At 48.5% G+C, this 14,801-nt stretch overlaps 1 protein-coding gene across 6 annotated transcripts in view; it reads right to left on the reverse strand.

Moving 5' to 3' along the window:
* CDK19 (cyclin dependent kinase 19) overlaps positions 1 to 14,801 on the reverse strand; it is a 1,825,462-nt gene that overhangs the window by 477,652 nt on the left and 1,333,009 nt on the right. The window lies entirely within an intron of this gene.

Here is a 14,801-nt window from a genome sequence, read left to right on the forward strand (position 1 = left end):
TTACAGGTAAGTAACTTGTTCCTTCTCCAGCATGGGGCCTGGCATGGATTCACATGCTCATGAATAAGAGAATACATAGCAGTACACACATGCACAACCACGGGAGGTGGCAACAGGCTCAACATTAAGCAATACAACAATTCAACATTAAGCATCTCTTACCTCCTCACCAGGCTCACCTTAAGCGAACAGGTTGTGCAGCACTGCTTGGCCGACCCTGGACTCCTCCCTGGAGTCCCGATCGACGCAGTAGAATCTTGTGAAGGTGTGCGTCGACGTCCATGTCGCAGCCCTGCAGATTTCCAGCAGGGGCACACCAGATAGGAACGCCGTGGTAGCAGCGATCGCTCTGGTCGAATGGGCTCTCGGACGGCCGGGCAGTGGTCGGTTTGCCAACCGGTGACAGTGCATGATGCAGCCGGAGAGCCATCTGGAAATGGAAGTCTTCGAGAGAGCCTTCCCTTGATTCACAGTCCCAAAGTTCACAAACAGCTGTGATGTCTTCCGAAAACTCTTTGTGCGGTCCACGTAGAACTTCAGCGCTCTAGCTATGTCCAGCGAGTGCAGAGTCCTTTCAGCCGGCGACGAAGGAGACGGGAAGAAAACTGGCAACACCAAGGGTTTGTTGCGGTGGAAGTCCGATGGCACCTTGGGCATGAAGGAGGGGTGCGTCCTCAGCACCACCCTCATGTCGTGAAACGTCAAGTATGGTGGCTTGCAAGATAGGGCCTGGATCTCTCCCACTCGTCGGGCGGAGGTGATGGCCACGAGAAACACGGTCTACCACGACAGAAACTTCAACGGTGCCGAACGCATAGGCTCAAATGGGGGCCCCATGAGCCTGGTCACCACCACGTTGAGCTCCCACGCCGGGGCAGGGGCCTTCACCGGCAGAAATGATCGGAACAATCCTTTCATAAATTCCTTCACCAGTCGATGAGACCACAAGGACGCCCGTCCCGTAGTTCTGGTGTATCGTGAGATGGTGGCCAGATGTATCTTGATGGAAGCGTGAGCTAGTCCAGCCTTGGCCAATGACAGTAGGTACGGCAATACTTGGGGGGCCGTAATCCGCAGAGGGTTATTCTTCTGTGCACGGCACCAGACAGAGAAGCTCTTCCATTTATGTCCGTAGCACTTGAGAGTTGAGGACGCCCTGGCCTTTGCAAGAACCTCTCTGCAGTCGGCCGGGATGTCGTACCCTCCAAACTCTAGTGCTGCAAGAGCGAGGCCTGCAAGTTCAGCAACTCCGGGTTGTGGTGAAGAATGGCACCTCCTTCTCTGGAGAGAAGGTCTGCGTCGGTCGGCAGCTTGACTGATGTGGACGTTGACAAGTCCAGAAGGTCCGGGAACCAGATCCGTCTCGGCCATGCCGGTGCGACGAGGATCATCCTGCACTGGGACCTCTTGAGCTGGTTGATGAGCCGGAGCAGCAACGGCAGCGGAGGGAACGCATAAAGAAATAGGCCGTCCCAGGGGAACGAGAAAGCATTGCCCATGCTCCTCGGCTGGGGGAACCTGCTGGCGAACCTCCGGCACTTGGAATTCGTCTCCATCGCGAAGAGATCGATTTGGGGTTCACCCCATCGTCGGAAGAGTCGATCCACTTGATCCTGGCATAGTTCCCACTCGTGGCACGAGCGCAGCTCTCTGCTGTGTGAGTCGGCGATCGTGTTTTTTATTCCTGCCAGATGAAGAGGCACCAGAAACATCCCTTGGGCGATGGCCCAATGCCACAGATCCTGGGCTTCCTTGGATAGGGCCGGGGATCTGGTTCCGCCCTGCTTCCGGATGTAGAACATCGTGGTGGTGTTGTCGGTGAAGATCCTCACCACCTTGCCCTTGAGGGACGGAAGAAAGGACCTGAGGGCCCAGAACACTGCGCGGAGCTCCAAGATGTTGATGTGGAGTGACTTCTCCTCCGGGAGCCAAAGGCCTCTCGCGTGAAGATCTCCGGAGTGCGCTCCCCAACCTTCCAGGGAGGCGTCCGTCGTCACCGTCACCTGGTGAGCTGGGGTTTGGAAGTCCGTGCCGCCGACAGATGAGAGCGGGTACCCCACCACCGGATCGCCTGACGGAACGTCTCGTTGAGAGGGATTCTGTCCTCGAAGCTGCCCGTCGACTGGACCCAGCGGGCGTCGAGGAACTCTTGTAAGGGGCGCATCCGAAGCTTGCAAAGGCACACCAGATAAATGCAGGAGGACATCATCCCGAGGAGGGACTTGATAGATCTTACCCTGGCCATGTCCGTGGCCAGCAGACGCTGCACCTTGCCCAGAATGGTCCTGGTCCTTTCCTCCAACGGCGAGGCCAGCCGCGCCACTGTGTCGAGCTTGGCTCCCAGAAACAGGGTGACTTGCGACGGAAGCAGGTGGGATTTTGGAAAGTTGATGGAGAATCCCAGGTCCGTGAGCAGCTGGACGGTCTTCGCAGTATGTGCTCCACGGCGAGCTCCCTTGTCCTTGCCCGGATGAGCCAGTCGTCCAGGTAGGGGTAGAGGTGGATCCCCTGTAGGCGCAGCCGTGCCGCCACCGGTGCGAGGTACTTGGTGAACACCCTGGGTGCTGACTTGAATCCGAACGGGAGGGCCTTGAACTGGTAGTGCCGCCCTTGGACCACGAACTTGAGGAACATTCGGTGTCTTTTTAGAATGGGGATGTGGAAGTACGCATCCTCCAAGTCCAACGACGACAGGAAATCACCCTCCTCCAGCTGTCCCAGCACGTGCTGGAGGGTGACCATCCGGAACTTCTGTGCCTTGATGTACTTGTTCAGTCGTCGCAGGTCCAGGATGGGGCGCCATCCTCCCGTCTTCTTTTTTACAAGGAAGTACCTTGAGTAAACTCCGGAGCCCCGAAGCCTCTTTGGGACGAGCTCGATGGCACCCTTCTTGAGCATCGCCCTTACTTTCAACAGTAGTTGAGGGATGTGATTTTCCTTCCTGGCCACTGGTGGAACGCGAGGGCACTTCTTCTGAAACTCAAGGGCATGCCCTTGGGCCAGGGCGTCCAGCACCAAACGGTCAGTGGAGATGGACTCCCACACGCTGACGAACTTCGCCAGCCGGCCTCCCACCGGTGTGCTTCGGCGGGGGCCCAACCACACGGTCGGTTCAATCTTGTTTGGAGGCCGCCTTGCCTCCTTGACCTCCCTGTCGACGACGCGTCCCCTGTAGGCTTCCTGGGACGAAGATCTTGCCGCTTGGCGGTACGTGGAGGAGCCGCTGCCGGATCCCTTGAAGGCACCTTGTCTGCCTCCGGAGCTCCGAAAGGACGGCCGTCGTTGTTGGAGCACTCCCGGGCAGTCTCCGTGTCTGTCTTGATGGCCTGAAGGGACTCATCAACCGCCTTCCCAAACAGGTTGTTCCCGTCGAAGGGCATGTCCAAAACCTTGGTTTGTACGCCCTGGCGGAAATCCGTCGCCTTGAGCCATCCTCGTCGTCTCAGGCAAACGCTGTTGCCCAACTGACGGAAACCGGTGTCGGCGATGTCCGTTGCCACCGTGATGGCATGGTCCGAAGCAATCTCACCTTCCTGTAGGATTTCAAGGGCCTCAGCCCTTTTGGCGTCCGGAAGGAAGTCCAACAGAGGGGCGATTTTGAACCACAACTCCCTGTCGTAGCGGGCTACGATAGCCAGGGCGTTGGCCGCCTTGATAGTCATCGCTGCGGATGAGATGACCCGTCGTCCCATCGTGTCCAGCTTCCTGCCCTCGCCGTCCGGCGGGGAAGTTGATGTCGTGGCCGATGCCCCCCCAGCTTTCTTCTTTGCCGCCGCCGAGACAACCGAATCCGGGGTAGGTTGCGCCCAAAGACATAAGGGGGCTAGAGTCGGGGACCCGGTACTTCTTCTAGTACCGGTCCCTCTTTGCCCGCGCTGTGGCAGGGTTCTTGAGGAGGGCGAGCCCCTCATCCCAGATGTCATCAAGAAGTGGTACGGCGAGGACCATCTTCCTTTTAGCCTCGCGCCGTTGGTAAAGGAACCCTTCCTTCTTCTCTTCTGGGCAGAGCTGGAAGAGCTCGGATGCCCTGGAAATCATGGCATGAAAGGATCCAATCTCGTCGGGCGGGGACGCCCGAGCAGGGGGCGACGGGGGACACGTCTCGTCGTCGCCTCCGTCGTCATCTGTGCCTGTCGTAGCCTTGTCCGTGCCTGTATCATCCCCGTGGGTAGTAGACCGGGGGGAAGGCAGAGCAGGCCGCAGAGGTGGGAGAGGTGGCGTAGGATGCGTCCTCCTCCTTTTATGCGGTGGACTTTCCGAAGGACCTGGCTCCGGTTCCCCCGTCGGGTCTGGCTCAGGTACCTCCGTCGGGGGGAGGGGCAACCTTGTCCTCATCTCCAAGCATAAGGACTGAATCTCTGACAAAATGGCCGCCGAAGTGTCCTGCGGCGCCGGAAACGACGGGCGCGAGGGCTCTTGAGGAACCTCGTCGGCGACACCGTCGCTCTCGTCGCCGCCCTCGTCGGGATCCCTCCCGATGGGATGGGCCTCTTCCACGACTTCGATGAGCTCTTCTTCAGAGGTCGTGTCCGTATCCACAATGGCCACCTGCCCCTCCCCCACCTTTTCCAACGAGGACTTCGTGGGGGTCTTCTCAATGGGCCTGAAAGACGACTCCCTCTGCGGTGGCAGGGAGACTCTGGGTCCTGAGGTCGCCTCCACTGGCGTAGCCTCCACAGGCTGAGCCATGGCAGCTGCTACATCCTCAATCGAGGTCTTAGCAGGGTGATTTAAGGCCATCGTCACCTTCTGTACGCGTGGGGCCTTCAACTTGGGGGGAGGGTCCGAGCCTCGCTCCCCCTCTGCCGGAATCTTCAAGATCGACCGGGGCCTCTCCAGAAGCTTCGCCGGGTTCTCGGACTTCCTCTTACCCAAGCCAGAGCGTTGGCTCGTGGTTGATGGCGCCGGGGAGGATGCGCCCTGCCTGGCAGCCAAGGAGCCCGACCGTTCAGTTCCCGGTGCCCGCGGACTCGCGGTGCTTGGCCTTTTGTTGGGCCCCCGTCGCCGGGGCGCCCTCACAGGACTTAGAAGACCGCTCAGACTTCTTTTTCTTCTTCTCGCCTGACGGGCTCTTCCCTTCCAGCCAGTTGGCGAGACGGAGGTGGCGATCCTTCATGGTCCGCTACGACATGTTCCCACAAAACGCACAGTCCTTCTCCGTGTGCGTCTTGTCCTCATGGAGACAGTAGAGGCATAACGAATGCTCGTCCTCCTTGAAAACATTCTGAAGCTGGCATCCAGCTGGCATCCAGGGCAGGTCCTGAACAGCTTCCCGGGTGTCGAGCTTCCTTTCTCCTGGGCCATGTCCGGGGTAGGCCTCGGAACTTCTGGAATCCTCCAAAAGCGTAACTCGACGAAATCTTCACCCTTGAGGGGCGTAGAAAACTCTGAAACGGATCCCCGTTGATCGGATGTAGAAACGGTGGAGCTTCAGGCTCTATTTAACTGAAAAATGAGAAAAATCTCCTGAAAAAGCACAAAAACGCAGCAAAAGCTCGAGAGCTACAGCACGAGGACTCCCAACACTTGAACGTGCGGTAAAAATCTGAGGATGGCTGCCAGAGGCGGGGCTTAGGGAGAGGGCAGTCATTGGCTGGGGGCAGTATGACCCAGAGACCAGTGATTGGTTACTACTAAGAAAGACAGATCAGAAACGAAACTGATACTGATTTTTTTCTATACCGAGGATTCCCGGCCTGACGACGGGGAATATTCATGAGCATGTGAATCCATGCCAGACCCCATGCTGGAGAAACATCCTGTTGGCAGGTCTAAGCTTTCCTTACCCTGGCAATATAATGTCAAAAAACGACTTGCGTCTAATAACCACAACCAATTGCCTCGATGATCTACAAGCAATGTTTCTTGTATTTATTTTGGTATACAAAAGACATTACAGAGACTAAGCACAGGTAACAAATGGGAGTACAGAGATCTGTTGCATGGCCAATGTAATTTATAGATGATTGTTTTATAATGTTCACATGTCATTTGAAATCTAGAACACATAACTTAAGGTTATCATTTACTATACATCCTACCCTGAAGGTTTACCGTGCATCCTACCCCTGAAGGAATGTCATATGAACATATTTTGTTTAGTTTAGTTTAGATTAGTTTATTATTTGATAATGCGCTCCAAACCCAGGGGTAGCCGGGCGCAGCAGTTACAAGTATACTTGAGCTTGGTTACATACAATAATACATAAAGAAAGTATATTACAAGTGTTGTTAACGATTAACAAGCAGGTAAGAAGGTACAGGCCGAGAGGCACTCTTATGCAGCGAAGGAGTCAGATCAGGGATCAGGAATATCATATCAGTTATTCACAGTGGTTAGTCAGTGGTGGGTCCAGGGAAGGAGAATTAGTGGTTAGTTGTCATTCGACCAGAGCCAGTTTTTCACGTGGCGTCTAAAGCTCACGTATGGTAGATTAGCTCTCAATGCAGAGGGAAGGGTGTTCCATGCGCAGGCAGCTTTCACAGGGAAACTGGCTCCACCTGTTTTTTTTAGTTTAAATTTGGGAATTTCGAGTAAGAGGTGGTTAGATGCTCTAGTGTGGTAAGTAAAACATTTTCTGGTTAGTCTAGCTGAAATGTATGGTGGTGCAGCGTTGTTTGTTCAGTCCTTTATGAGTAAGGGATAATGTTTTGAGGAGGACTCTATCGCTGATTTTTAGCCAGTGGTGATCTTTCCTAGTGTTGGAGATGTGTGCTCTGCAGGATATGTCCAGAGCTGCTCTAAGGGCATTGTTTTGTAGTGTTTGCAGTTTGTTTACAGTAGTTTTGCTGGCGCCCGAGTAGAGGGCGTTACAGTAGTCTAATTTAGACATTACTAGGGTGTTGGCTAGCGTGATCCAGTTGGTTTTGGAGAGGTAAGGTCTGCAGGCCCTGATTAATTTGAAAGTGTAGGCCATGGAGGATGCAAGGGCATTGGTTTGTTTTTTGAGAGATAGTGTGGCATCCAGGTAGAAACCTAGAGTTTTTACCTCGGTTGCCACTTTGATTATATTGCCATCTATGTTGAAGGCACGGTAGTTAGGGCAGTGTTTTTTAAGGTTGGCATCGGAACCCAGGATCAGTATCTCAGTTTTGTCGTCATTCAGGCAGAGGCCGTGGGAGGCCATCCATGCCTGAATGAGGAGATAAATCTTGTTTACCAGAGCTGTGTCTTCGGCAAAGTTGCCAGAAAGTGGTATGAGGATCTGCGTATCGTCCGCATAGTTAGTGTATGTTATCCCCAGTCTGTCAAGTTTGTCGAAGAGGGGCTTAGTGAAGATATTGTACATTGTGGGGGAGACACAAGAACCTTGTGGGACGCCACAGGTGATATGTATTGGGTCCGCGGAGGCTGAAGGGGAGAACACTCATCGTCTGGTTGGCAAGGAAGGACTGTACCCAGGCTATAGCTTCACTTGAGAAGTAGGCGGCAGACGCTAGGTGGTTGCATAACACTGCATGGTCCACCACGTCAAAGGCCGCCGATAATTCAAGGAGGAGGAGCATGGCTGTGTTGCCTTTATCCTTCAACTCGTCGATTTGAGTCTTGAGGTCAATTAGGGCCGTTTCAGTGCCGCGTAGTGGTCTGAATCCAGATTGGCGTGATCCTAGTAATTGGTTCGTCTCTAGATAGTTTTGTACCTGGAGGTAGGCTACTCTGTCAATAATTTTGAGGAGGAATGGTACCGTGGTGATGGGCCTGTAATTGGTGGGGATGGCTGGGTCAAGGGACTGTTTTTTTAGGAGGGGTAGTACCCAGGATTCTTTAAGGTTGGTGGGTACCGTGTTAGTTCTAAAGGATGCGTTAATTAGCTTAGCTATGAAGGGTGCTAAGTCTCTGTCTGCATCCTTGATGACTGCTGTCTCCTTGGCAATTGGTTGGTTTCAGGGAGGATATCACCTTTTCAGTTTCCAATATGGATATGTTGGTAAATCTGAATGGTTCGCAATTGATTTGGGTAGCTGTTCTAGGTGTATCAGACAGTTGGGTGGTCTGGGTTGCAGTAGCGCTCAAGGATGCTTTTTTTAATATGTTTATAATGTATACCCTGCATTTAATTTGTTATATAATGCAGGGTATACAATGTCAATGAGAGAAATTATGTTTACCTTTGTGGGTTTGTATTTTCCCTTTCTACAGCTATCTAACTCATAACATACAATAAAGTAGACTTGTCTTGATAAATCACGAGGTGGGTGCAAAATCTTTGTCTATCTCAATAAGGATGTTGACAATGCAGAGATGTTGAAATGAAATTGGGAGCATGGAAAATTGATTGCAAAGTCAAATTCGACAACAAATATCTGATCTAATGATATAATTATTGTGTTCCGACTTCTGATCTCACAAAGTTAGAACTGAGGGGGCGTTGGTTGGCACGGAGGAAGATGGCCGCCTAGCCCGCCAGCTCCGTCTCACAGAATTATAAATAAGGCATTTGTAACATTTCCTCTACATTTTATACTTATCTGTTTACTACCGCAGCACTGAGAAACTGCTTTGTGGCTTGCGGTGAGGTTCCGACGTCGTTTTCATCCTCCGACACTTGTGAAGGGGATCTGCGTCTCTCGTACGCAGGTTGCTGTGTCATCAATCTGCTCGCTGAGGTAAATCCCGGCCTGGGTTTCTCCCACTGTGACGTGCCAGCTGCTGCTGCGGCCTTCCCGGCTCCTCCTCCATGCAACGCCACCTTCTGCTGACATACGGAAGTGTTCAACTTTCTTCAATTTAATATATATTGCTGCGTTGCTTATGATTGTTTGAACCCATTGACTGCAGTTCTGTTTTGAGGAAGAATACTACGGCACTTTATACACTTAACACCAGAATTTGCTGACAGAAACGTGCACAGCTATTTTACAGCCTATTGGATTTTAAAGCAATTCATATTCAGTGACCACAATAGTTTTCCTCTTCCTATTTGGATCCCACCTTAACAGGAATTGTTGCAACACGGCTTTGCTCTGTCAATATTAAAAGTGGTTTCTGCACTGGTCTGAATAGTACTTGAATATTATATTGGGCTGTCTACCTATTGAAACAAAAAAGAGTAAAACCTCAAACCAAATGTTAAAATCGCCAACCATCTTGTGAATCCTCCTGCAGCCGGCATGCGCCAGGGGAGGTGAAGCACCGCAGGGAGGTTAAATAAGATTGAAAAAGTCTCTGCGCTGGTTACAAGGTCCAACAACGTCCGTGTTGAAAAAGGGACTGAGGTAAGGCGCCGGAGGGCGGGGCCTCGGCAGGGCATTCCCACGCCGAGGCTGTGCCCCCGCGTGCTGTACTAACATTAAAGTACAGCTCGCTGCCAAAGGTTCCGGTACCATCTACATGTTGGGGGACATCCACAAGGATGGAGGAAAGGGGAAGGGACGTTTAAGTAAGTGATAGCCCATTTTGGTTGAACTCTAGGATTGTGTTTATTTAGCAGGCTGGCAGAGCAGTACGTAGTAAAAGGACAAGAGTATATTTGTCATCTTGTTTGGACCGATAATTGACAGATAGGAAGATTACCTCCATGTCCCTTTTGTCAGTTTTCGTAGACTATCAATGCTGAAAGCACGCTTCCACTTTTAAATAGCCACTTCTTTAAACACTGCTGAGCCCTTTACAGTGGATAGAAATATTACTGTGCAACAGGGAACTGATTTTTCAAAAAACAATATCTAATCACTTGCCCAATGCACCATATGCAAAGAAATGCGTGACAGTGATAATGCAATTATTTAAGGCAGTCCTCTGGTATGCTAAGCACTGAACAGGCACTCCATTTTGGTTCAAACCTGGGATAGTGTTTTTTTTTTTTTTTAACAGATAGGAACGGTTGCACAAAATAAAAGGAAAAGAGCAATGGTTGTCTAAGGAAGGATCGAACATTGACAGGTGGTGAAACTACCTTCCAGTTACACACAGGTTGCCATGAAAAAACCACAGTACTGTGTTGAACTGTTTGAACGAGAAAAACAATGGGGACTTGTCTTTACAAAACCAATGGCTAAACCCTTTCCAACTACTACATATTGGATAAAATAATCGAAAAAAGGAGAGTGTTCATATTGCATGTAGTGCTTACATGTATTGCACACCTAAGTTGTATACAGTTAAATGGCTGAACTAAATAAATGTGCAAAAAAAGTTAAAGGAAAACATTGGTGATGAGGCGCGAACTCCTCACTTATGACCGATTGCTTTCCGAAGTGAGTGTTTTAGCCTTTACTCCTAAAATTCTCTAGCTATGATGTGCACCTGAGCATTTGTGTGCCTGTGTGTGTTGAGGACAGGGAATGCATGTGCAGGCACGATGACCTGGAGACATTCAGTTGCTAAACAATAGGCAAGCGCCTCACACAGCTGCATCGGCCATAACTCTTCTGGAGTCAAAACAGTAATGAGATGGGACAGTGAAAATATCTGCTTTGGCCAAGAAAAATCAAAGAGGTGCTCAAGTGTCTCTCAAATACATGAGCTGGGACAGGTCCACAATTGCATTTGCTGAGGTCTGAATTTCTGTTTCATGCACGGGGTCTGGCGCTCTCGCAGAAATCCGGATGGAGGAGGGCTCTCACACCTCTACTACAGAGACAGCAGAGATGTTTTAAGTGTCACAGCTCCACTACAGACACCTCTTTAAGCTTCACTAATATTTCCACTCTACTCATAGTTTCACACACAGCTCAAGTCACAATTCCACTGACCGCTCCATTCACAGCATTCACAATTCACAGCAAAATGCACACAATTATTTTTTATTTTTGTACAAAGCAATTTAACATCCCTCCCCACAGACAGCAAAACTATAAATCTCTACAACCAAATTACACATCACTGCCCCGGCAATTGGACGATGGGCAATGAGGCTCCCATATGTAAAGAAATGCTTCAATCCCATCAACACAAACCACCCAGAAACAGACATGTACACAGTACTGATATACCTACAAACTGCACGTATCAAGACAGAAGCAAACTGTCTTGTGTTTTCCCTCTCTCATCACTAACCTAAATCATGTCCCCCTATTTCCGATCCCCAAGAGTGCTTGGAAACCATGCAATTACCAGTTACATAACTAAAGCATACTATAAATCTACACACCAAGAATTGAAATTGCAACTCAAATTGAAAATTACTTAACAGTGAACTACAACCTGATTGCGTATCAGTTCATGGCTAATCACTGGCTTGCAGTTCACTGGATTGTTGATTTTTAACAGCATTGACTGTACCAGCAGATGGGTGGCGGTGACATCTAAACAGAAACGTGCCCATTCATACTAATGGTAAGCTGCTGTATGCCATCAAGCTGTTACATACAGCTTGCATTGCTATCTTTAGCTAGACAGTTTGGCACCAGTAGCTATTACACTGACGAAGAAAAACAATGACCCTGAAACAGAACTCCATGGATCAGACTTGTCTTATTATTTAAACAGCAAGCTAAAGACAGCTTCTTCTCAGGGAATATTCCTACCAGATCAGACATTCTGTGAGTCCGTTTTACTTTGTGGTAAACTACCATATTCAGGGCCCGATTCTTAGAAGCGTTTTCACAATAGCACAACTGCATTGGAAAACGCTCTGTGAATCATGCCTCTAATATTTTATAAAAATCACACAAACACCCTTTTTTATTGTATTGTTGTTTAAGCCCCACCTTCTTTCTTGCAGGATATGAAGTGTTAAGGAAGGAGCCATGCACATGGCACAATTGTGCTATAGCAAACCACTGGAAATATAACAGCACATTTGTAAAATTGATTGCAGAAAGACAACGTGAGGAGGACTACTAAATCATTTAGGTAATTTGCGTAATCTAAAAAAATATTAATTACTGCGTCCATTTTTGGGAGATTTGCAGTATTCCAATCAATTTCTGGAATATCTGCTTTACTGTTCATCTTTATTTTGAGTATTTGGTGTAATCGCACCAATTTTACAGGATTTGAGTTTACTATCAGCATTGGTGAGAGTGCCTTCTAAACTGTGAGAGTACTTTCTAAACCAGGGTACCCGTTCAATATTAGGATGGCTAAAGTGATCTGAAATGCATGGATACATTTGTTGGAGGCAAAACGACCAATTCCTGCGCTGAAAATCTAATGGGGATGCAGCTGGCATAAACATTGCGCCCGTTTTCATGTTTTATCATTCAATACGTTTCCTCTGGTAACATTTTATCATACTGTGCCTTTTATTCTAATAATGATTATTTCATTATCCTGCGTGGTAATTAAAGATTGGACCATGCCCCTAGTTTCCACTCCGAATCATTATTTTGGGAAGATATCAAATGCCAGCTGCCATGATTGCACCCAATTACCACGCTATATAAATGTAATAAAATGTAAATACAAAAACACCCCCAATGTTACAAAAACAAACAAATAATGTGTCCTTCTTAAATAAAACTATTTAGAACGTTTTTTCCAAATGAAAACAAATACGGCGGATGTGATATACACATTGTTTGTTTGTGCATTTATATAGCGCTACAAACCCTCAGGAGCGCTGCTTATTTCCCACGTTGTGTGGTGCTCATTTATCGACCTCAGAAGGATGAAAGGCTGAGTTTGGCCCTGCCGGGATTCAAACCTGCGTCAGCAGGCTCTGCACAGATCTCAAAGCGAGCAGTCTACTCGCTGTGCTATCTGACCGGCTATATTTTCCATATAATTACCATACATAACCATATAATTCACTAAGACTATAGCACATGAACGAGGCATAATTCATTTGAAACTGTCCTTCATGGTTGTGTGGGTACCATAGCGTAAACTGAAGATAATACAAGCCATTACTTATGGTGGGAAAGGAAGAGTGAAAATAGCAAACAACCTTTAAGATACAAGATATACCTTTGTGTGTGTACTATATATATATGGTTTTGAGCAGTCAAAGGTAATCAAAGGTACTGCTATTTTGTTGTTGGAGAGACAACCGTTTAATAATGTGAGAAATAGATTCCTATTCAGAGTGCTAAATTCTGAGGCTTTATAGTCTTTTCAAATATGATATAGAATGCGATTTAAATGTTTTAGTATGATTATGAATACTAGACAAATATGGCTGCCTCATTTTCAATTCGCCATAGAGTGGTGAATGAGGCTTGACTAGGCCATTTAAACACGCTTTTGAAATGCGAGTAGTTAGTGTGAACAAGCACGCAGTAGGGCGTGAAATGCGTTACGTGTTTGTGTCTTCTGTCTTATTGCAAGGGCTTTTTACAATGTAAGCAACTCCTGGTGCAACAGTAAAGACAGACACAAGTGATCACAGTTCAAGGGTGTTTATTAAACTGTATAGGTAGGTTGGAAAAACACCTAATCTAAACCTATATCTAAGATGGGAGCAAGCTATGACCATCAAATAATAATAAGGCAGTCCTAGCGGCGTCTATTGTGAAATAAAAGGGCATATGCTAAGAAAAACCTATTGCCAATCCTTACAACTAATATCAAAAAGAGGGTGGGATAGTATTCACAAGAAAGAAAGAAATAAAGAAAGAAAGAAGTGTTTACAAATGATAAGTCAGGATGTGGTAGCCGGGGGTCTCCTTCCCGATGTTTTGAGCACGGGACAAGGCGGGACTCCTGAGCACAGCACACGCTTCAGCTTTCCTAACACAAGACTACAGTTCCGTTCTCAGGTAACAGGACCGCCGGTGGTTAAGTCTCTTTTCTACAAACAGTCTCTGGCCTCCGAGGACCTGATGCGGCCAAAATAACAAACAAAAGATCCTTCCGGCTTGTACGTTGGGTGATGCCTTTTCAGCCCCTCTTCCCGGCTCAGATCCACAAACAGTTCTTTTCTACTAAATCATAAACACAAGTTCTGATTCTTTTTGCACTTGGATGATGATTCTTCACCCCTGGGTCCCCCTCTTCCAGGCTCAGAGCCCTCTTGATTATTAGCCTCCCTCCGGCGGGTTCACTCTGGCTTGTATTCAAAAGATTTCTTCTGTTGCATTCAACACTCGATGAGGTGATGGTTTTACACCCCTCGATCCCCCAGACCCTTCTTGTATGTTTGCCACCCTCTGTCGGGTTCACTATGGCTTTTTCATGTGGGTGATGGCTTTCACACCTTTATCCCCCTCCTCCGGGCTCAGACCCTTCTCTAATGTTATCCTTTCAAATCATTGTCAGTTCTGGCATTCGCAAATCTTTATGCCTTTTTAAACAGTTCACTGTGGACATCCCTCTGCTGGGTTCACTCTTGTCAACACACTGTTCATCATGACTTTTAGGCTTTCCCTCTTTTCATTGGCATCCCTCCATCGGGCTCACTCTTGCCAACTTTTGCCACTCACACAATTTCTTCTACTTCCTCATGATGCAGGATTCACTTACCTTTTCTTCACAATCATGAACCGGCCAAAGACTTGACTGTACAGAGGATTTTACCTGACCTCTGTATGACCACTTTGACCCCTTTCTTGCCTTTCCCAAGGCCTTCTGCTAACAGGAGTTTCAACAACAGGGTAGTCACCCAGAGTTTCCTAAGTGAGCACCCTTGTGGGGCCTGACTACTCTGTATCTGGTTTTCCCCTCTTGTATTAACAGTTCTTTTATACTTTCTTCAATTAGAAGCTTGCTACTTTTGTTCAACATAGTTCAGTTTCTCATCGGCTCTCCCCTCAACTCACCGGCTGTGATGAACTGCTTCGATTTGCTTGTCTCTGGAGTCAAGGTCGGTACCACTGTCCCTGCTTTGTTTATTAGCGATGGAGGGTCCTGTGTACCGTTGGCATCTGCTGCAACACATTGGCTATTGTTCGCAGCCTTCTGTGGAGGTTTCACAGGC

This window comes from Ambystoma mexicanum, chromosome 4q (assembly GCF_040938575.1).
Source record: "Ambystoma mexicanum isolate Mex_15411 chromosome 4q, UKY_AmexF1_1, whole genome shotgun sequence".
Classification (NCBI taxonomy): Eukaryota; Metazoa; Chordata; class Amphibia; order Caudata; family Ambystomatidae; genus Ambystoma; species Ambystoma mexicanum.